Source organism: Dipteris shenzhenensis, chromosome 11 (genome assembly GCF_047967505.1).
Source record: "Dipteris shenzhenensis isolate YYH24624 ecotype China chromosome 11, Dip_SZ_1.0, whole genome shotgun sequence".
Classification (NCBI taxonomy): Eukaryota; Viridiplantae; Streptophyta; class Polypodiopsida; order Gleicheniales; family Dipteridaceae; genus Dipteris; species Dipteris shenzhenensis.
In genome coordinates this window covers 15,949,468-15,971,496 of record NC_141606.1, presented here as the reverse complement: position 1 = coordinate 15,971,496, position 22,029 = coordinate 15,949,468, and the positions used below count along the sequence as shown (strand labels likewise).

Below are 22,029 nucleotides of genomic sequence, written 5' to 3'. Positions count from 1 at the left end.
TCTGAGCCCTCTCATCTCTGCGGACAAGTTGATCGACGCATCCAATACTTGTGCATAGATCTTGGACATCACATGTCCAATCATGATAGTCCTGTAGTTACTTGGGTTCATGGGATCCCTTGCCTTGTGGATGGAGGTGATGGTGTTGAGTGTCCAAGTGTGGGCGAAGCCAAGGCAAACATCGTCATTGAATAGCTTTGCTAGGATCGGGGCTAACGTGTCGATCCCATATGGGATAAACTCAGTGCATAGCCCCTCGTGGTCCTTAGCTCGGCCATTGTGTAGTTTCAATGTCGCGTCCTTGACTCCCCCTCTGGTGAACAACGTGCAAGTGGTGGGGCGAGGTCATAGTTCAATGAAACGTTTCAGAATGTTGAAACGTGAAACGTTTTGAAACGTTTCAAAACGTTTCAAAAAAATAGGTGAAGTTTCAAAAAACCAAATTGTATTTTTTGGGTCTAAAAAATATAAATTTTATGCATGCATACATTTGGTATGCCAAAACTGTGCAAAACTAGCTAAAAACATAGAAAAAGACTTGACAGAAAGCCTATAATGGCCAATGGTAGAATAGATTATAGACTCCAGATTAGAAAGCTCAATCAAGCCTTCAACTTTATCAACAAGCCTATAATGGCCAATGCTAGAAATTAGAATAGAGTCTAGATTACAAAGCTCAATTAAGCCTTTAAATTTTAGAAATTAGATTTCAGTTGAGTAGATACTAGAATCTAGATAGGTCGCAAAAAATCAGATTTCAGATTACAATTTACAAGCTCAAGCCTTAAACTTTATCATATTTCAGTTTTCACAAGTTCAGGAATCACAACCATGGAGTCTGGACATAAATCAAGTTCTCAGTTTCACTCTTGTAAATAGTCTGCTAGTCTATAGACTAGAACCTAGATTACATAACTCAAGAGTCAAGAGTGAAGGCATCAACTTTAAATTTCAAACAAAACTAAAGTTCAAACTCTACTGAAATCTGAAAGAAAGTAGCAAGTTAATCAGCAAGAATCAAGATCTGTAGGTGCTTGGGCATCTTCTCCCTGGCCCTCAGCCCCCTCCTCCTCCTCCTCCCCATCATCACTATCAGAATCTGCAGAAGTGGATGAATCCTCTTCTGATGATGAGGAGGTCTCCTGTTCTTCTGGAGCAGCTGCTATTAAAGTTGGTTCTGTTCTCCCTGCTCGTCTGTCTGCCTGAGATCGTGTGGCACGTGCCAACGATGCCCGCTCCTCAGCAATGAATGCATATGCATCATCATCCTCATGCATAGGATGAAGGATACGTATCTTATCAGGATCCACCTCCTGTGGACCTTCAATGGTCTTCATTCGTCGAATAAGTCGTAGATTGGCATGGACATATACAAGCCTACCATACACCAAATGAATTAACAGTAAATACATGTAGGTTGTAGCATAACTATAATTCAAATGCTAATAATGAACTGTGTGCTGAGTGCATATAAAAGAAAATAGATATGCCGAGGCCCGAGTGCTCACACACAAAATTATGAATTACCTGTCAAGTTGTCCAGTGCCTAGTCTATTCCTTTTTTTAGTGTGTATAAGTGAGAACACACTCCAATTCCTTTCACAGGCGCTAGATGAGCAATCTTGTGAAAGGACTCGGAGGGCAATGCGCTTCAACTCCGTTTGCCCCGACCATACTTCTCCCACCAGGTAACAGGCCTCAACTGACCATCACGGAGACATGCACAAGCTGATCCAAACTCCCCAAAGGAGTTCCTAAATGAGAGGAGTTGGTCCTCCAAAGCATCTTGCAATATTGCATCTTGATATGCACGTTCAAGGAAACCTGTCCACCCTGCAGTCAACTCAGCATCATCCGATTGGTCCTCCCTCCTCCATAGAGGATGCAAAATGTGTGCTACTGCATGAATAGGCCTATGGAACCATGTCCATCTTTTTTCCCACAAGGCCATAATCTCTTGCTCTCTGTAGGGTGCAAATGAAATATATTTAGGTTGCTGCAAGCCTAGAATCTAGATTCTAGATTCTAAATACAAATGTAACATCATACATGCAATTCCTTAAAGCTGCAAATAAGAAAATTAATTGCAGCCAACAGTGAATTGAAAAGTCAAGATTCCTGATTTGCATTTACCTTGTTGCATCAAGCCATGTGCACCCTTTCAATGCCTCTCCAACCTTCTCCATGAACTCATACACGAGTCCAATTGTGCATCCTTCTCTATCAACAAGTCGAAGGGTACTGAAAAGGGGCTGCACAATCCCCACAATCTCCTCAGCTGCATGCCAAAAATCACCATCAAACACAATGTCCTCAAAGGCACGTGCCTTTGGTTTGCTGGACTTATCCCAGCTCAACCATTCCTCACTGACTACCATGCGCCTTAAGTTAGGCTTCACCTTTACCAAGCGTGACAAGACTATAAAGAGATAGGCAAAGCGGGTCTTTGAGGGCTTCAGAATCTCATGGGAGCTATGTTGCCGAAAAATTGCAAGGGCTCTATGCTTCCTTGTCAAGAAAGTCACCATGCTCCGTGCCTTGTCAACCACCGAGGAAATCCAAGGAAGCTTCCCTATGTCCTCTATAAGAAGATCCAAACTGTGTGCAGCACAGGGAGTCCAAAAGATATGCGGATAGTCACTCTCAAGTAGCGCATCCATGCGCTGACAGTTACTTGCATTATCTGTAACCACCTGTACTACATTCTGAGGCCCCACATCCTCTACTGCCTTCTTAATGTGGCTGTAAATGTACTCACCTGTATGAGATTCATTTGATGCATCTATGGATCTCAAAAACATAGTACCCACGCAAGATGATACAAGAATGTTAATGAGCGGGTGCCTCCTGGTATCTGACCACCCATCACACAAAATGGAGCACCCGTATCTAGCCCATGATGCCTTAATAGGCTGCAGCTCCTTCTCAACTTGCAAGACCTCTGCTTTCAGCTCCCGAGTGCGTAAAGTCTCTGAAGATGGAGCCCTAAATGAAGGGCCAGCCTTGGCCACTGCCTGAACGAACTCCTGAAAAGCTGGAGTACGAGCAAGGTTAAAGGAAAGGTCACACTCAAAAAAGAGCTTGCGAGTTGCCCGACGAGCAGATGCAAGCAAAGTTGTGACCCAACTGGCTCGTAAAGTCCCTGGCCTGGGTGGTAACCTGGTTGAATTTGGAAACCTTGGAGGCTTCACAACTCGCACTGATGCCCGTGCAAGTTGATGATGAGTATGCCACTTTGCTTAGGTCATAATATTGTCCACTTTAAGGCATGTGCAAAATACCATGATCATTGGATTTCATTTTCATGGTTAATAATGCAAAGGGACTTAATCTTGACCACTTTAAGGCCCATGCATGGTTAATGATGCAAAGGGCCTTAATCTCACCGAAGTCCCATGCATGGTTGGGGATGCATGGAACTTTGTGAAGTATAATGCATGGTCAAGGATGCATGGTGCTTTTTGTGGGGCTTAACCTCACCCATTTGCATGGTTGATAATGCAAAGGGACTTAATCTTGCCCACTTTAAGGCCCGTGCATGGTTAATGAACCAGAGGGCTTTTATCTCACCCACTTTAAGTCCCATGCATGGTTGGGGATGCATGGTACTTTGTGAAGTATAATCCATGGCCAAAGATGCATGGTACTTTTTATGGGACTTGACCTCACCCATTCAAGGAATGTACAAAATACCAAACCTGTCGAATCTCATTTGGATGGTCGAGGACTTTCTCACCACTCGTCATGCAATAGGGTTAAAAAACACTCATTGGGGTGTCTCATTTGAGTGTGCAAGTATCTGAAGGGCATGGTACTTTTCATGAGACTTCATGTAACCCACTTTAAGGCCTATACAAAGTACCATGCCCATCAAATATCATTTTCATGGTCGAGGATGCATTTCTCCTTTTTTTCACCACATGTGAAGCACTACCAATAGAAAAAGAAGCCCCTTGTGTAGGTGGTGAAAGTGGAGGAGGGGGTCCAGATGTCATAGATATAACGGGACTTCTGGGAGGAGATCCAGGACCTACTAGTGCTGATGAGGCCTCAACTCGTGCCCTCTTTGACGGGCCACTTGGTGTGCCTCCCAAGGAAAGAATTACATCATCTGGAACTTCTCCTACACATGGATTGACACCCTTTCCAGTGATACCAAGAAGATGTGCCCTTACACGAGGTCCACTACCACAAAATGAGCCACCACAATGCTTACACTTCCATTGTTTCGAACCCGAAGCACCATACTGTTGCTCCACATGCACTTGCTCCCAAACAATGTCCTTTGCTCGCCCCATCTCTAAGCTATACTATCCTAAGTCCTTGGAAGTTGGAACTGGTTACAGGTTACTCTGTAGCCCTCTGACACTGCGAGTCTTTGACCTGCGAGACAACCAATAATCCCTTTGATTATTTGTTGCTTCAAGCTTGCAAGACAAATTACAATAAATTTTGTATTGTGAATCGTGAATGTAGTAGTAAGTAATACGTATTACGTATACTAATGAACATGACCAGCCAACTGCTTCCAATGCTCACAGCAGCTAGCTAATAGCTAGCTAGCTGGCAATTAGTAGCATCATGCATGCAACAATCTACTTGCCAGGCTCCAACGCAACGACACATGGCAAGAAGGAGCACGTAGAAATTCTGCCAACGAACAAAAGGCCAGCGAGCTGTATACGAACCAAAGAGGCTTGTGAATCCACGAACAAAAGGGGCTACAACCTACTATCGTCATGCATGTACAGCTAACGAACCTGCGTCCACGATGCACTTGGGCGCTCCTGTTTGTCGTTCAATTGGCGTTGGAGTAGATAATGCAATCGATTGCTGCTCGTGGACCGTGGTACTTGCTTGCTAGCTTGTAGTGTGCACGTATTGCATAGGGGCCAGGGCGCTTGAGCCTTGCAATCTGCGATTCTGCCGACGCTTGGAGATAGCTAGCGGCGCAGCCTGCAGGTGTCGTCAAAAAGCCCCTAGACCCTGCATGGCTAGTTGTTGACAGTTGTGCGCAAGGGATGGCCTAGTCGAGGCTCATGGGCTTGGATTTGCAGGTAATCGAAGAGCAAGGTTGTCACCTGCACATGCACGCCGCCGTACGGGAGATTTCACCTCTACAAATTTTTATCTAAGCTTAGGATTACAGTACCCTAGCCACGTTTCATTGAACATGAAACGTTTCGAAACGTGCTGCACGTTTCGAAATGTTTCAAATTCAATGAAACGCGTTTCATTGTGACTATGGGCGAGGTATGTGCATGAAATCTGGAGTAGGCTAGTGTGGGACATCATAAAGATGGCGTGCATATGTGTGCGAAACTCTCGTGTTGGTAAGGGGTGATGGAGACCTACGCTCAAGGAATCTCTGCCAAAATTCCTTAGAGTTGTTGCTGTACTAGATGTTCAGCAGCAGCTCCTCATTTCGACGAAGAAATGCCTGCTTCTTCCGACGTACGAGACATCTGTACTTGCGTACTATGTCTGGTGTGTTCAGGAGATGACACCTGGTTTCAAGTTGGAGTTGTCGGCGAGAAGCCTTGCACTTCGCATCGTACCAGTTGTTGCAGGGTACAGAACCAAGAGGTGGTGGTCTAGTGGACCCCGTGGTGTGGGGAAAGACTTGGAGGACAGCCTCGTGGAGTGTGCGGCTAATTAGGGCAGCACGGTCCTCTATGAGTGGTATGTGACCGATGTAGGTTAGGAGTCTATTTAGGCGTCGTGAGTAGGCAGGGGAGAGGCTGTGATCAAAGTGTATGTCGTGGTAGGTGTCGTGCGTCCTATGTGGTGTGTGTGGTGTGGCTAAGCGTGAGGTGGCGATAGTGAAGAATAGGTATTGAGAGTGCTCTCAACGGAAGCAAGAACGGAAGAGGGAGAGAGAGAAACAGAGAGCCACACAAGTTTTGGTGGGTGCAGAACCACCCTAATCTTCTTTTTCATTCATTTATATATGTGTTTGAGTATTGTACATAACCGGGGTAAAGGCACAGTGACCTTTAACCCCCACAACCTCCCACTTAAAGGACAATGTGCCTTTAAGGGAGAATAACTAGTGAGCATACTATCCAATGTCCATCAATACACGACAATACTCAAACCGTTGACTAGGTAGACTCTTCGTCAGCATATCTGCAGGGTTATCATCTGTATGAACCTTGACAAGCTCTATGCGCTTGTCCTCAAATACCTCCCTGATGAAATGGTACCTGGCCTCAATGTGTTTGGTTTTTGCATGAAAGACCGGATTCCGTGCTAGCTGAATAGCACTCATGGAATTACTATGCAATGTCGGTACACCTGTATGAATCCCCAAATCTCCCACTAGCCGATCAAGCCATATAGCCTCCTTGCAACCCTCTGTGGCTACAACATACTGAGCCTCTGTGGTAGACAAAGCAACGCACTTTTGTGCACGAGACATCCACGACACTGCACCACCTGCAAAGGTGAACACATAACCAGAAGTGGATCTCCTACTATCCACATGCCCTGCATAGTCTGAATCTGTGTACCCAAGTACACGCATGTCTCCTCTACCAAAGCAGATGCACATCTTCTTGGTACCCTTCATGTACCTCATGATGCACTTAACTGCCTCCCAATGCCTCTTTCTTGGATTAGCCATATATTGGCTAACAACTCCCACTACAAATGCAATGTCTGGTCTAGTAGCTATCATAGCATACATAAGACTACCAACTGCTGATGCATAAGGAACCTTGGCCATCATGGCCCTTTCCTCATCTGATTTGGGACTATCTGTATGACTCAGTTTCACATATGGAGGCAATGGAGTACTCACTGCCGTCCCCCCCTCCATATTGAAATGCTGCAATACTTTTGTAACATACTCTTTTTGTGAAAGCCAAAGGAGTTTCCTACTCCGATCACGCGTGATGCGCATACCAAGAATATGACCTGCAAATCCCAAATCCTTCATATCAAAGGCCTCATGCAACTTGGCCTTTAATGCATCTAGCTCATAAGTATTCTTGCTAGCCAATAGCATATCATCCACATATAGTGCTAGGATTATCAGGCTATTATCCTTAGCCCTTTTAGTGTAGAGGCAGTGATCAATTTCACTCCTTCTAAAACCCTGGGACCGAATGAAAGCATCAAACTTCTGATACCATTCTCTAGGCGCTTGCTTAAGACCATAGAGACTCTTCTTCAGCTTGCAAACTAAATGCTCTTTGCCCTTTTCTTCAAAGCCTTCCGGCTGCACCATGTAAATTTCCTCATGCAAATATTCATGCAAGAAAGCTGTCTTGACATCCATCTGCATAAGCTCCATATCCTCTGATGCCACTAGTCCAAGCATGCATCTAAGTGTGGTCATCTTCACAACCGGAGAGAATATCTCATCAAAGTCCACACCCTTCTCTTGCTTGAACCCTTTAGCGACCAAACGGGCCTTGTACCTAGGCACATCATCACCTGTGACCTTCATTTTGTAAACCCATTTACATGGCAATGCTTTTTTTCCATGTGGCAAAGAAACCAAGTCCCAAGTCTTATTCTTCATAAGTGAACTCATCTCTGATTGCATAGCATACTCCCACTTGCGTTGATCCTCGCGCATCATAGCCTCTTTGTAGCAAGAAGGCTCCTCGCAATCAGTAAGCATCACATAGTCTACCCCTGGAACAAACCTATCAGGTGGTCTAGACACTCTAGATGATCTTCTCAAGGGCATTTCAGCTTGCTGTACCACCTGCATATCAGCCACATTTGGCTCATCATTTCCACCAATAGATGATCCATCATCTACCCTTGATTGTATACCTGTGGGAGTACTTGGTGGTACCATTTCTTGCACATTTGGTGCATGAACAGCTTGCTGTCTATCAACATATGCAGGTGGATTCACATCCTGGAAAGTGATTCTTCTCATTTCCACATCCCTCATGGGTGTCTTATGCATCTTCTTCTCATTGAAGACTACATCATGGCTGCGTATGATCTTCTTTGCTTCTGGACCCCAGAGACGATAGCCCATCTGTCCACTTTCACCATAACCCAAAAAGATGCATTTCCTAGACTTAGGATCTAGCTTCTTTCGAAGCTCTTTTTTGGCACATGTGCATATGCCTCACACCCAAATATACGCAAATGAGAGTAAGAGGGCTTCTTGCCACTCCATGCCTCTTCAGGAATACCACCATTCAAACTCTTACTAGGTGATCTATTGATCACATGCACTGCAGTCTTCATTGCCTCAGCCCAAAAACCACCAGAAAGACTTGCATTGGAAAGCATGCATTGCAACCTTTCTTGAATGGTACGGTTCATCTTTTCTGCAATTGGATTTTGCTCTGCAGTACGAGGGGATGTGAGCTCCCTCTTAATCCCACGTGTATCACAGAAATGCTGAAAGTCATGAGAGAGATACTCTCCACCATTGTCAGTCCGTAGGCATTTAAGCATTCTACCTGACTAATTCTCAACCAAGGCCAGCCATTTCTGAAATACCTGGAACACATCACTCTTCTGAGCTATAGCATAAGCCCACACTTTCCTAGTTGCATCATCAATGAATGTCACATAGTATTCAGCCCCGCCTAATGACCGTGTAGGCATGGGACCACATACGTCTGAATGCACCAAATCAAGCATTTCAAACTCTTTCTTTCCCCTTCTTTTATGGGCTGATTTAGTCTGCTTCCCATAGAGACAATGCTCACAAAATTCAAAATTAGAGAAACTCAAATGCGGTACATAACCCAAACGGCATAACAGTTTCATTCCATTCTGGCTCATGTGCCCCAACCTGCAATGCCACAAAGAAGTGCTTGGCTGCTCGGTTATTGCAACAACATGGTCAAATACCCCTGATACATGTAAGGGATACAAAGTCCCACACTTGGCACCCCTGGCCAAAGGCATAGAGCCCTTCTAAATTTTCCAACTCTGAAAGCCAAAAGTGGTGTGAAAACCAGCATCATCTAGCTGACCCACTGAAATAAGACTCTTGGTCAGCTTAGGCACATGTCTCACATGTTTCAAAACAAATGCAGATCCATTTGCAAAAGAAAACTTTATGTCACCTGCTCCCACTATGTCACATGCATAGTCATTTCCAAGATGCACACAACCTGTCTTTCCACTGTCATAAGTGGAGAACCGTTTCCTATGGGGAGTAACATGGAATGAAGCACCAGAATCCAAAATCCAATCCTTGGAATATGCATCATCTGAAGTGGTAAGCAACTCTGCAGATAAACTAGACATGAAGAGAACGTCATTGTCACTATCATGTGTGACTGCATTGATCTCCTCGATCTTCACTTTTCCTTTGTCCTCCCTTGGACTCTCTTCCTTTTGATTTGCACCCCAATTTGCTTTCTTTTTCTTATCCTTTTGCTCTCTTTTCAGCTTGTAGCAATTCTTTTTCATATGGCCCTTCTTGCCACAGTGGTAACACTCAATGTTTCGTGCCCTAGATTTGCTACGAGACTTCCCGCTTTCTTGGGACTTCCCCCTGAACTGTGATCTGCCCCTTTGCACATTTAAGGCTGCATCCTGCTTGTTGCCATCCATAGACTTCCGTCTAATCTCCTTGGCCAACAAGCTACCCACAACATCATCAAATTTCAGTACTCCACCAGGTGCAGAGTTACTGACAGCTGTACGGAAGGTATCCCATGAGGATGGCAATGAACATAAGAGAAATATTGCCTTAGTCTCCGCATCAAAATTCATTTTTTGAGCCTGAAGCTGGCTGAAAATAATATTGAATTCATTCAAGTGAGAAGCAATGGAGACCCCTTCCTTCATCTGCAGCTCAAACAACCTCTTCATGAGGTAAACTTTATTAGAGGCAGTTTCCTTCTCATAAGTGGCACACAGTTTCTTCCACAAATCTTCCGTAGTCTGCTCATTTGCTACTGTGAAATAAACTGACTCTGCAAGATGAAGTCTAATAGTAGACTTTGCTAATGCATCCAACTCATTCCAATCATCCTCAGACATATTTGCAGGCTTAGCTTCAATCCCTGCCAAGGGTTTAATCTGCTTCTTTTGAATAAGCACATCCCTTATCTGTTCTTTCCATAAAGAAAAGTTTGTCCCATCAAACTTTTTAATGTTGAAAAACTCCTTTTCAAACATGGAAGAGGATGCCATAATGCAAATAAAACAAAATCCCAAATGCTAGTGCCTGCAAGAGAGAATCACACCAAATACCAGGTGCACCCAAATGTGTATGCCACAATAGAGTGAAATATCACCAAAACTCGAAGCTCAAAGCATCAAAAGATGCATCTGACTCATGTGCATATACTATGCATCCATATGAGCAAATCTGGCCCAAAAGAAAATGCCAATAAGTGCCAAATGACTCAAGCATAAACACCGTCCACTGGCATATTCATCAATAATATCTCATCCAAGAGAGCATAGCACTATCAGTCCATCACCTGCAATGTGTCAAAGCTGTCCCTCAGCATAAAATAGCATCCATGTGCAAAGCGTCCATAAAAAATAGCATCCCACAAGGCAATTTGGGCCTATCAGCGCATCCAATAAGGACCGCAATGCATCCAAATGGCCTATAAATCATCCATTGCAACCCAATGCATACCACGAATGAGCGCACACTGCTCAAACTGCAACGAGAGTGATTTGCATAAGGTATGCTCAAGAAATCATAGTCCCACGGTAATGACCGCCAATGAAAATAGAACCTGAGATGCCTCAAAACATGGGCGCCATTGCATAATCAGACTCAGTAAGAAAATCTGCAAATATCTCTCTTCTGCCAGAACTCCAAAATCCCAACCGATGAGTGAGAAATGGGAGTCAACACTTATCCACTGCCATGTGGCATAAATCTAAGGTTTCAAAACCTTAGAATGAAAAATGCATAACAGAGAGACGAAATCGAATACACAGAGATCTATAACTCTGAAAATCCTCCACCGAATTGCGCAAGAACTGATAAGTAGGGGTTTTTGGGCGTCCGGAACGCAATGGGACAGACGGTTTTGGAAACCGTGGTCTCAATCACTGGGTCCAACACACGGACTGAAAAACGTTTTTGGAAACAGAGCTGTTTGTAAACTCCACCGGAGTGCGAATGATGAGCAACATAGAAGTTTTAGGACCTCCTGAGTCCACCGGAACTGACAGATCTGCAAATGGTTGCTCCAAACTTGAGTTCCAATACCCGAGCAAAAAACGCAGGAACTGACACAGTGAGTCAGAAATCCAATGAAATGATCCCAAATTCAAGAATGAAGGTGTTTCCAAGCTCCTGAAGTGAAGTGGACACCAAAAGCAAGCAATAGTTGCCTCTACAAGTCAATATGGAGTCTCTGTCGTCGAACGAAACAGGGAAAAGCTCGAAAAATGACTTTTTCTTTGAAAACACTTAATAGGCTCTCAAAACCACTTCGCAAAGCCAAAGTGACTTTTCCAAAGGTTCCTCCAAGGTCTCTGCACACTCGGATGCAAGTAAAGTCACCCACAAAGCTTCCCACAGAGCTTCTCCTTCCTCTCACAGAGCTGCTGAGCTTCAAGCATTCACGCATGCTCAGCTAGATCACCCGGCTCTGATACCAGTTGAGAGTGCTCTCAACGGAAGCAAGAACGAAAGAGGGAGAGAGAGAAACAGAGAGCCACACAAGTTTTGGTGGGTGCAGAACCACCCTAACCGGGGTAAAGGCACAGTGACCTTTAACCCCCACAGGTATGTGTGATCAACTCCTGGAGGGAGTGGTGCTACGGTAAAGTCGGTGATACGTGAGGTGAAGATAGGGGATCCCATGATGTAATCTACCACACTAGTCCCCTCCCCATGTGGAAAGCAAGTAAAACCACCTGAGGAGGGCCATGGGTCAAGCCCGTTGTAGATGATGAGATCATGCATCCCTTCTAGGTCAAGGAGCGTGTGTCCATATGGTGTAATAGGCCCATGTCGGTCCGATGAGATCTTGGTCATACTTGCTCCGTGTAGGTCCATGTCTGGTAGCATGATAGAGTCATCTCGGAAGTCCAGGAGTGGTGCCTGACATGTGCTTGTCCTGGCGTTGAAGTCCCCATTAAGGAGAACTTCCTCGCGAGCTGAAAGGTCTAGGATATCCGGATGTAAGGGTGCATATGGCGATGTCTCACCCTCCTGTCGCGCAACTCTGGCGAAGTGGGATGTGTCTGGCGGGTAGTAGCATATTGCTATGAAAAGGTCACGAGTGGCCGTGCATCGGTTCCGGATCCACATGAATCGGGAGTGTGCATCCTTCCTCTCAACGGAGATTGCTCCAGCGAGAGAAGACCTGTATAATGCTGCGACCCTACTTGATCCTCGAACTCTCCTGTATCCCTCGTCTCATCCCTGAAGGCTGACTCCCATGTATAGCCACTGACTATCGGTAGTGGACGATCTGGGCTCTGGTGTGTCTCCATGTAAAAGACTATGTCTCGTCCTGTGTAAGATTCCGAGAAGTTCCCTGGGTCTGACCATAAGGTACCATTACAATTCCAAATGGTGCAGGTTAGGGTCTCGAAAACCTGAGTCTCATAGTCCCCGTCCCCCCTAGGGGGCACGGGTGGGAGCCAGACGGGTGCCGGTCAACAACCTACCATCTCGGACCACGGCCCATTTCCCCTCCTTGCGGGAACATCCCGTTGCTGGAGAAGAACTCGTCGCTCCTCAATCTGTAGTGGTGTCAAATCCTCATCCATGGACAGGGTGGGATGCTCTCGTAGAGCGGCTCGACATCGGAGTGTCGCTAGTCGAGCATGTGAATCTTTGAAGTGGATGACTAGGGGCTGCTCTTGGTTGGGGTCTCTCCCAACACGCCATGCTCCCTCTATGCCGTGGTCGGGGACCCCCATGGTGGTGGTCACAAAGGCGATCGCCTCCTCCATGGGCGTTGTTGTGGTGTTGGTGCTGTCTCACGTGATCCCTCGAATCGGGATGTTGAGGGCCTTCGAAGCCCTTTGCTGCTGCTCCTGTATGGTGGCTGAAATGGTTGCCTTTGCGGGCTCCCATTTCACCACGTCCACCCATCTAGTTGTCTCTGCTATAGCCGACTGTATCATGGCTATCTGTGCCTCCATCTCTTTGACTGGGGTCCCTCCAGGCGTCGCTCTTAGGGTCCCGAGCTCCTATTGGAGCTGTGTGATGTTGTGTCCGAGCCCTTGGATAAGGGTGCCCTGCTCATGTATAATGCGGGCCTACTCCTGAGCGTAATGTGTCAGATCTGCCTGACGGGCCCGGATGCTACGTATCTCAGCCAATAGGGAGTCCCAAGCATCTGGTGGGGGCCTAAGATATCCTGGTCCGGGTGGGAACTAGATCTCGAGAGGGGCTGGAATGAAGGTGGGCTGTTGAGGCTGTACTGAGGGTGGGGACAACGTGATTTGGGTGGGAGTGGTGTGTAGGAGTAGTGAGGCCGGACGAGGCGATGAAGGGTGGTTGACTGAGAGGTAGAGGGGATACGAGGGAGAAGTACTGTGGAGCCGTGGTCGATGGGGCTACTTGGGAGGAGGCCTGTGATGATGATGCAGGAGAGGGAGAGGGGAGAGGTGGCGTAGATGATGAGGCGGATGCGGATGATGGTGGTGAAGTGGTGGTGGTAATCATAGTGGTCGAGGCTGTGGTGAGCAGCATGGGCTCCGGGTGGGCCCCTTTCTTCTTGGTAAGAGTGTTGTCCACTGTCAAACCGCTCCGGTTGTTGCGTTTGTTGAAGTCCTCCAAGTTGAGTTGCTTTTGTGTTTTTCCCTTGTCACCATTTCCCTTCCCCATCTCCTCGTGTATGTATATTTGGACGGAAGGGTCTCCCGCCTAAGTGAGTCCCTGTCCTCATCCCCCTTTGTCCTTCATTATGGTAGAGGGCTTGGGTCAAAGGTTGAAAGGTCCTCCAAGATGGAGTAGTGTGCTGGTGCGATGGCAAGGCAACGTGAGCAGCAGCGTGAGCAAGCGCGATGGCAAGGCAGCGTGAGCAGAGAGGGAGGGTGGAGCAGAAGCGGGGGAGAGAAGGCAGCAGGCGAAGGAGCTGCAGGCAGGGGGGGAGCAGCAGGAGCGGAGGGTCGGAAGAGGCAGCGGACGGAGGAGGCAGCGGGCGAGGGAGGGAGCTGCTGGCGGCGAGGCTAGATTGGGAGGGAAGCTAGGCGGGGATGGAGCTGCAGGCGAGGCTAGGCGGGGAGGGAGCTGTAGGCGGGAGATAGGCTAGGGAGAGAGAGAGATAGGCTAGGGAGTGAAGAAATGATACACAAATGTAGAAACCATAGAAGGCTTTCATTTATTCATCATCATCACTAAATGAGGCAAGTGAAGTACAAGCCTTTATAGGCTACACACTCACACACTTGCACCAAGTGCATATGGGCAGGTCCTATAGTGACACATGGCACTCACACATGACTCACACATAAACTAGTACTAGATCTCCTAGTACAACACCTCCTAGTACAACACACAAACACATCACATCTCTCACAAACTCTTTGGCTATGAATTCTATAACACTAACCCCATCATATTGCCCGCTCATGTCATGATCTGGTAGTCGTAACTTTTCTTCCACCACAAAACAACCTTACACTAGGAAGTTTTCGGCAAGGAAATTGCTCTTGCAAAGATGCGGCACTCTCTCAAGAGTTGTCATGACGTATGCAGTCCTTCCAAGCTGAGGAACTATCCTATTCTTGAGAGGTCTTTCCCTATAATCAAAAACCATTTTAGCTCCCTATTCTTGAGAGGTCTTCCCCTATAATCCAAATCATGAGGGATGTAACGTGAGGTCCTCCAAGCGAACAAACTAAACTCAGCATGGCCCAACCCGTCTTTTAGGTGGCTGATGTGAAAAACACCAAGAGGTAACTCCAGCTCATAGCAACATTATTTATTATGCGAGCCACATGATGGGGCCCGTAATATCGTGCTGCTAGTTTGTAAAGTTTGCTATCTCGTAATGCATGAGAATCCTTAGGAATCTTTACATGAAGTAACCGGCTGGCTACATATACACGGGGCTGTGCTTTTGTTTTCCATAAAATTTGAGGTCTGTCTTAAGTGCTGTGAAGGTTCTCCTTCGCAAGTTGCAACGTATCTTGCTGCAACAATTGGAAGATATCAGTAATAGTTGCTTGAACCTTACTCCACAGAGACTTTGGCTGAAATCCATACCTGAACATGAATGGACTCAACTTACTGGCAGAATGATTTTTGCTATTGTTTGCATTTGCTTCTGTGAGACATAAGCTTCACCATATCCTTAAAGATTTGATTCACGTGCTCCATTTGTTCATCTAATTCAGGATGATCAGTTGAACTCGTACTTGACTTTGTATCCAATTTCTTGAACTCTTGCACCAGCAGTGACCCATAAACTTGGGATCATGATCAATGCGACAATTTCAGACGGTAAACAATACAAACTAAATAACCTGTTTTCCTCCTTTTTCCAAAGAAAAGAGCCTTTTATACACTTGCATTAGTAGATGACTTCAGCTAGATGCGGCGGCTTGGATCTCCTCAGAAGAGTAGCAATGGCTTGAGTGGCAGGTCCTCACTAAGTTTTCGTCTTGCATATGGATCAACCTCTACTGAGGAAGATTTCCTACTTCTTCTGGCTGGTAGCTTACAGAGGTTTGCCCATAGGACCATGGTTATGGGAGATGAGGGTAGATGGGGTCTGTCACGGTTGTGACGGCAGGGACCTTGAGATGCTAGTTCACTGCTTGTGGAATTGTCCATTGGTTCATATGATTTGGTAGGGCTCCCTCAAGATAGTGGCTAGGATGCGACGGATCCAACAAGGCTTCACTTGGGACATGGCAACGTGGTTGATAGAGGGATGACATGTTTTCCACATTGAGATGGTCTGAAGAAGGGAGGGAGTGCGGGGATGGGGTGAAGGGTTAAGTGGTTGAGGAGCGGGGAGTGAGGCTCAAGGTGGAGGCGGAGGAGAGGAGGGAGAGATGCAGAGGGAGGGGTCTCTTGCAGGCTTTGAAGCTGTTAATTTGTGCCAAAGGAGCTTGCCTTGTGTCCTATGACACTCTCTGGTGGGAGATCAAAGAACTCCTCCCTCTACAAGGAGATCGGGCGCTTTGAGTCAGGCCGCTCAAATTGCCCTCCTTGTGCGGAGGCCTTTGGATGAGGTTTCATCTTCGTCTATTCCCACTAACGGGTTCGTCTTCTATGATTCTTTGCTGCTCACTTGCTATTGTCTTTCCTTCCACCCTAATCCAAACGCCCTTTGATGGGGTAACCAAGGGGTTTTTCCACTGAGGAGGTTGAGGCTCCTGACTGGGAGTAGGTCCTACTTTCCCTACACTCTTGCTGAGGGTGGTCTAGAGGGACCTGAGGGGGAGGGGGAGGGCGGCTCGTGAGGTGTAGGAAAACCTTGGCTAGGTGGCCCATTTGTCTACAGCAAAGACATTGCTCGGCCTTGACCCTCTGCTTGAAGACGCCTTTGATCAGGATCCAAAAGTATCTCTTTTGGTAGAATGTTTGAGTTATCCACAATCAAGCACACCTTCGGGACTTTGTCATGAGAAAGAAAGAAAGAAAGAAAGTTTATTAAAGTCTTCGAAAGCCCGATGGGTCTATTAGACTACGAGAAACTTGATACAAACAAGCTGAAGAAAGTTTATTAAAGTCTTTGGAAGACCGATGGGTCTATGAGACTATGAGAAACCTTATACAAACAAGCTGAAAGGGTCGAGCTACTAAACGAGCATCAACACCCAATACTACATGTTGCATGCTACATAGCCATAAGAACATCAATATGGAGTCATAGCATAACTTCGGTATGACCCTCCCTATCACCACTATCATCATATGTTATCAAAGTACAAAGTGAGTAGACGATCTCTATGTCTAACTGCCTCATGGATGAGGTGGCCAGGCATCGTTGGTGTGGAAAGGCAAGGAAGCGGGAGAGTAGCCTGAAGCTCTCTCTGAAGAGACAATAAAAGTGGCCTCGGATTTCGTAGTACACTAGGCATATGAAGATGAAATGCTCCTTTGACTCGATCTCCTGTAGCTCACACAAGGTACTTAGGCGCCTCTCCCTGCCTACTCCCTCAGCTTGTCCAATCTCAATGCGAAGTCGATGTGGAGAAACCCGAAACTACCCAAATAGAGAGCCTCAGTGAGTAGGGGCGGTGAATCCGAGTGTATGGAGGAGGATCAATAAAACCCTCGTGAGAAATACGTAGGCAGTAATCTCTGGAGAAGCCAAGCTTCACTAGGAGCTCACTCAGTTCCAACGAGGTCCTGAATGTTTGTAGCTGTAGTAGGTCCTCGCGTATGACTTGGTTGACCTTGTGGTACCCAAGTGGGAAGAACGGCAAGTCAATGCTGTATTGGAAGGGGAGAAGTCTATGTATTTGGAACCCCAATCTCTTGAACCACTTGCCTGTGTGGGCGTACCAGCATCTCTAGGTGCTGCTAGGGCCATAGAGGAGGACAATGCTAGCCATGGTAGTTTGTGGCATCTTGAAGTGCAGTCCTCATACCCTGTGACACGGTATAGATACGTGATGACCTGGAATGTTGCATCAAGCTGTAGTGGAGACGATCCAAACTCGGCCTGAATGACTTGGTGGGGAATTGACGGCTTATTGCGAATCATCCGTGATGACATTAGAACCTAGAGACACTACACCCGAGCCTCTTTGGATTTGAGAGATCTGGCCCCCAAGAAGATCCCAGCTGGCCGGAGCAAGGAGTTGAACAAGAGGGCCTTGGTTTGAGGGTCTTGAAAGTGCAAGTGGAAGCACTTGCCCACCCGTGAGAGTGGAAGCACCTGCCCACCCCTGAGAGTGCTGAAGCTAATTGTAGTTAGGACCTCTAGGACTGCCGAAATAGGCCTTATGGATTACAAAATAGATTTGTACTCCGTGGGGGGCCTAGGAAGCATAGCATAATGGGATACCTTGATACATGATGAGTCGTTTCCATGTCATCCACCATGAACCTGTGGTACCAAGGGATGAAGAAAACAAAATGGGGTTCAAGGTAGGCGGGGCTTTGCTTTGCCAAAGCCTGAGTGGTGTCCAGTGAGCTTAGTTGGAGTAGAAACACCCCCCTCCATAGATGTTGACATTTTGGATGTGGTCACATTCTAAGGCTAAGCTCTCTTGGACCCAATTTTGAACTTGTCATCGTGGGAGGGAAAGGCAAAAAATGCGCCCCACCACTGCTCGATCCTAAAGAGAAAGTATAGCCTTCCACAGGGGAGTGGGAAACCTAGATGGATGAGGCAGTGTAACATGCTGTGCGGAAAATAGATAATGCAAAAGGAGAAGTCAAGCATGAGAGACACTAGAGGTCTTTCTAACTCTAGTACACTGCTTTACTTATAATGCTGGCATAAATGCCCTGACTACTGTTGTATATGAGTGCCAAATCGGCATACAAAATTGAGCTGAGAAAACTCCCCTAATTGCGTCTATTGGAGATAGAGCTACACTCTGAAGCAAACTAGACCAGTCGGTTGACTGACTTGTAGGGTCGGTTGACTAACCTGTAGGGTCGGTTGACTAACCTGTAGGGTCGGTTGATCGACTTGCCTCGGCCGGGTCAATCCTTTTTGGTTGACTCTGGGCAACCCACTTGGCCTTGAAGTCAGCTGCTGGAATGACCCAAAAATTCTGAAAATATGCTGCAATTTGAAGGCTGCGAGATGGTGATTGTGTAGCCAATTGTCGCTGGCCCTTGTGCCTGGCACTGGTGCATACCTGACATTTCCCTCTTCTGAACTTGTTTCTAGGTGGATACCTCCCAATACGTCGCCTTGGTGACCCGAACTGCTCGTATGACAAAATATCTTGGGCCCGATTGTGTGTCACAATGCACCCTAGTGCAGGGATGCTCGTGACGGGAAGTCAAGGGCGCTACCATATGAGCTCCTCTGTCCGGTCAGCTTTTGGATCCAAACCCTTTGTCTGACAAAGATCGTTAACTGCTAATCGAAGAGGAAAAGGCAAAAGGGAGGGGAGGAAAGGGAGATGGAAAGGAGAAAAGGGAAGGGAAGAAGGGGAGGGGGAGGTGTATGCAGCCTACAAGCACGCCAAAAAGAAGCCTATAGGCACATTGGAATGAACTTGGCCATCCTGGTAAGTATATCCACCACCACCCTAATGGCATCATGCCCGTGGTTAGTTCATGACTGTGGTTAGTTCATGGTAAGCCAACTAATAAATCCATGGAAATGCCTTCCCATTTCTTTTCCCTTGAGTTTGAACCATTTGATTTATTTGGGCATGCCTCAACCTAGATGTGTTGCCAAATATGGATGAGATATGGATTGAGTACATACAAACCTTAAAGAGGGCAGATTGGATCTTAGTGAAACACAAAGTATTCACATATTCAATGTGACTCAAGAAACCTACCACCACATTATTTATAACATATTTCAAGATCGATGTCTTGCATAAGCTCAAACCATCTCGCTTTTTGACCACACAATTCTGAAGCATTACAGAAGTACTTAAGGATATCTAAAATCATGATGATGAACTTTCCCAAATATGGACGAAAAATATTATTCATCATCTGTAGGAAAGTAGTAGGCACATTTGTGAGTCTAAATGGTAACACTAGGGACCCCTAATGCCCATCCCATGTAATCAAAACCAGTTTTAGGGACATCTTCTTCCGTAATCCTATTCTGAAGATAGTGAGTCCAAATGGTAACACTAGGAACCCCTAATGCCCATCCCATATAACGAAAACCAGTTTTAGGGACATCTTCTTCCCTAGTCCTATTCTGAAGATTGAGTTTAGTGAAATATATTGCACAATGGAAACGATCAAAAAGGTTATCCATCTGAGGTGAAGGATATTTATTCTTAATAGTCACCTTGTTAGGACACTTATAATCCACACACATTCGAATGGATCTATCCTTTCTCCCCCACCCAAATCACTGTTGCTCCTCAAGTGGATTTGCTGGTCAAATATGTCCCATCCTAACATGTTCTGCCAATTGCCTAGCAATTTTAACTTCTTCCTTGAGACTTGACCTATATGCTTGCTCAGATACACGTTGAGCTCCCAGCAGAAGCTCAATCTTATGATCTACCTTCGCTGAGGAGGTAAAGGCAATTTAATCAGAAAGACATCTGAAAATTCAGCTAACAATCTTGGAGAGGCTGAGCCTCCTCAGAGTCCACTGAGGGCATATCTAGAGCATCAACGTGAGCTTCACAATCTGAAATTACAGCATGACATGCAAGCTCTAGCTGGTATTTCATCCTAGGTTAAATCCATAGCTAGCTAGTAAGTCCACAATCCATTGGTTATAGTTCAAATCCATGGAATGAGCTAATTGTGATGTACATTTATGGCTGTCCAAGTATTTCATATTTCCATTAATATTAAAAACTGAAATGTCAGCATGTATGGTTTCCTTAAAAATGACGTTCCCTTCTTATGAACATTCTTAAAAGAACATGAAATAGATTAAAATTTAGGTTGAATGAAGCACAGTTTAGCACTCAATTTGGCTCACTCAACATATCCTTAACCTCCATCGCATTGCAAAATAATAAAGACAAAGAAAAGACATGAAGTACATCATGAAGTGGAACATGCTTGTCTTTATTTTATATCCATGGATTACAAAAGTTGGCCACCAGGCCATTGATGTCGGCCATCATATTGATTTGCCGTCTATCAAAACAAAAAGAGACTATATTGTAGGCCATCTTCTGGTGGTTCTAGTGATGCCCTATAGGCCATGGTATGTGCCTTGTAGGCATAAGTGTAGGCACTTGTAGTGTTAGTGCCTTTTAGGCCACATAGGACACTTAGTCCTATGTGACACCTAGGACACTTAGTCCTAGGTCTAGGTACAAGTACCTTGTACTTAGATGTTTTTCATTATCTAAGATTTGACGTGACAGGTGTTCTTCTGCGACTCTTCGTTACCTGCACTCTCTCTCTCTTCTATCCGATCCTACAGTGGTATCAAAGCGGGTATTGCTTTTGTCTTCCAGATCTCCTCAGCCCCCCGAGTCCTCCATTGCTCATTGGGAGGCTGTTGCTCTACTGGTCGTCACATCTCCAGTCTGTTCAAGGATCTTCAACTGCTGTCTAAGGCTTCCAGAGCCATTTTTGTCACCATAACTTACCTTATTGCTGCTTTCCAGCAGAGGCAACTACTTCTAGGCCCTGCTGCAGCTTTTTCGAGGTCTCCTTCAGCACCCGTGGCCATCAGTTGCCATTTTTTGTGCTGCAGATCCAGGCGCTCAGCTTCCGCAACCTCATACAGATCTCAGATCTACCTACGCCACCGTACAGCGTGCACACCAGACGTCTGTACTGTCACGTACGGATATCTACGTCGCCGTACACTGCGTTCCGTACTGCATGTATGGATACCAGCGTCGCCGTACACCTACGTTTCGTACATTGCGTCGTACTTGATCCGTACATCGCGCATATTCCGCACCGTACATTGGACAGCCACGTATTGCTCCGTACAACGTACATGTGCTGCCGTACGTCGTACACCCACGTACTTGCATTGTACACCGTACAGCTACCGTACTTGCATACCGTACATTGGACAGCCACGTATCTGCTCTGTACGTTCTTCCATACGGTTTCACCTGCAAATCAGCCGTCAACAACTTGTGCAATTTGGGACTTTTGTAGGACATTGGCAAAGTTGGGGCTTTCAGTTCTTTTCACCTCCTTTGGTTGCAATTTCTTGCAAAAATATTGAAGTTTTGGGATTTGGTCTGCAATTTCTTGTTTAGATTGCAGTACATTGGGTCAGATTGCAGGATATTAAGTTACATATTGAGTCAGATTTGCATACATTGGGCCACATTGGCAAAAATTTCAGCAAAATTTGGGGCTTTTCTGCATTTGCCCTCTTTTTGGCCTATTTGCCCTCAATAAATTTGCGGCTTTTGCGAAATTTGTTGTTTTTGCAGTGAACATTGCCTGTCACAGTCATATTTGGGTCAGATCTGCATTTGCCCTTTGATTTGGGTCTGAAATTTGCAGATATTTGCTGTCATTTTTGGGACAGCCAGCTTTTTGCAGTGATAGCCTTG

General features: G+C 46.0%; 1 protein-coding gene and 1 pseudogene across 1 annotated transcript in view; one reads left to right on the top strand and one right to left on the bottom strand.

The window, feature by feature from the left end:
* Positions 1-22,029, top strand: part of LOC147896672 (paramyosin-like protein) — a 157,080-nt gene that overhangs the window by 31,851 nt on the left and 103,200 nt on the right. The window lies entirely within an intron of this gene.
* Positions 1,008-21,179, bottom strand: LOC147896673 (uncharacterized; annotated as a pseudogene).